This window comes from Sturnira hondurensis, unplaced genomic scaffold (assembly GCF_014824575.4).
Source record: "Sturnira hondurensis isolate 20B ecotype Veracruz unplaced genomic scaffold, ASM1482457v3 Scaffold0010428, whole genome shotgun sequence".
In the NCBI taxonomy this organism is placed as follows: domain Eukaryota; kingdom Metazoa; phylum Chordata; class Mammalia; order Chiroptera; family Phyllostomidae; genus Sturnira; species Sturnira hondurensis.
In genome coordinates, this window is record NW_028083059.1 from 5,932,486 (window position 1) to 5,934,633 (window position 2,148).

The window sequence follows — 2,148 nt, forward strand, 5'->3', positions numbered from 1 at the left end:
GGGTGGCAACCCACAGTGCACAGTATTTTTTAACATACTGCCACACCCTGTGCATAGCACTGATCAAATTGCATTGAAATGCTTTGTCTCTGTCTCTCCTCCCACCAGAATTAATGACACTTGGCAGACAGAGGCATCCAGTCATCCTTGTATTCCCAGTAAGTACATGGCACACTGCCTGGCACAAAATATTTATTAAACATAACACAACCCCCCCCCCCCATGCAGCAGACTATCCTAAATCTAGACCTACACGTAGGAGCAGAAGCTTCTCCTTTTTTATTTTTTTCCATGGTAGCTTTTATTTTTCCCTAGAAGGATAGTCAAATTTCCCTATAGGCATCATTTAGATGATGTACACATAAGTTTTCTTCTAAAGTGTCAAAACTCATACAATTCCCTTTTTTCCTAGCTTTTATTTATTTATGTTTAGAGAGAGAAGGGAGGGAGAAAGAGAAGGAGAGAAACATCCGTGTGAAAGAGAAACATCAATCAGTTGCCTCTCACATGCGCCCCAACCAAGACTGACCCTGCACCCCAGGCATGTTTGCCCTGACCAGAATTGAACTGGTGACCTTTCACTTCGTGGGACGACACCCAACCAAGTGAGCCACATGGCTCAGGGCAAAACTCATATAAGCTCCATATCCACAGCTAAGAATTATAATGAGCATAAGAACATATCAACTTAAATACTCAAGGTCATCTCAGATCTTGAAGAGTCCCAAGTTTCGGTGACAGAAGAAGAATTTTGCTGTTAAATACTTGACCTAAAATCCAGGCAGATATGCTCTATGTCTCCATCTTCTGATTCTTAATTTTTTAACATACTGCAAGTCTCGTATTTGAACCTAATTATGTAACAACAGCACCTGAGTTTTGTAAAACTTTTTGTAAACGTTTGATTAAAAAATTTCTATATCAACTTCACTTGCTAATTTTCTATTCTATTATTTATATTTTTCTTTGTTTTATCTGTCTTTTCCTTCCACAATTTCCCAAAGATAATCTCCCAAAGTTAATCCCCCAAAACCTATCAGGTTTTGTTAATGTTCAACATTTTGTTAATGTTTTGTTAATGTTTTGCTAATGTTCAACTGGAGGCAAATTTACCCCAACAAACTTTAGGTCTGTGAACGTCTACAGTGTAAGTCTGATGCATCAGACGGGCTCTGACAGCAGCCAGGACAGTGTAGTAGGACACAGTCTGACCCCTGTGCACTGTCACCAGGCTCCGTGTTCCCAGCATTGCCGTACTGAAGCCACTGAGCCACTGCTCTGTGTTCTCACCAAACTGCAGTGCTGTGGACTTAATACTAGTAACACATCATCCCTCTTGTCTTGATGCACAGAGAGTATCCTGTATTAGGGTCCACATAATTCCAGAAAAATAAGCAGGAAGGCAAACTGATGGATCACAGAAGCACTTGACAGCAGACCATTCAAGTAACGCTCCCTAGTTAAAAGTGAACCCCCAGGCTAATTGAGGCCAGTAGGTGATTCTTTTCATTAGTGGGTGGGTGATGACAAGGAGCAGGGTGCTGCCCCGAGAGCTGTGCCATAGTAATTCAGACACAGAAGAACACCCAGTGCCAGGGACAGCTGTTCCCTGACCAAAAGGGACTGAAGAGTTGAAATGTCTCTAGCAACTGTTGGACTATTGGCTGTTCTTCGAACCTTTTTTAATCGTAATTTCAGCTCCACATCTCATTAATAGAATAGCCTGCTCCACACATCAGAACAGCCCAGTGCCAGAGAGGGATGACATGTACCAATCTGAAAAACAACAGGGTTCTACTGCCAAACCAATGCCCCAGGCACATGGCCGACACAGCAGCCAGTTCCAATGGGCTTCTCCAGTGGCATGAGGCGCAGGTGGGGCTGCAGAGGGCAGCGTGCCAAGTCTGTGACCCCCGGGGCCCAAAGGCTGTATAGACGCCAGCACGGTCCCAGCCCCACTGAGGGTGGCCAGATCCCCATGCTGGATACAGCAGCAGTGCGAGCCCCACGGCCACAACTAGAAACTTCTTTTAAACAATTATTAAAGTTCCTGAGGCGACATTGGTTAAAATTACATAAGTTTCAAGTATTCTTCGATTTTATGATGCACCATCTGTATATTGCACTGTGTTCATCACCCAAAGCAAA

General features: G+C 43.6%; 1 pseudogene; it reads right to left on the reverse strand.

Annotated features, from left to right (window-relative positions):
• Positions 1 to 1,093: 1,093 nt before the first annotated feature.
• LOC118995765 (4-hydroxybenzoate polyprenyltransferase, mitochondrial-like) lies at positions 1,094 to 1,866 on the reverse strand (annotated as a pseudogene).
• Between the last annotated feature and the right edge of the window lie 282 nt (positions 1,867 to 2,148).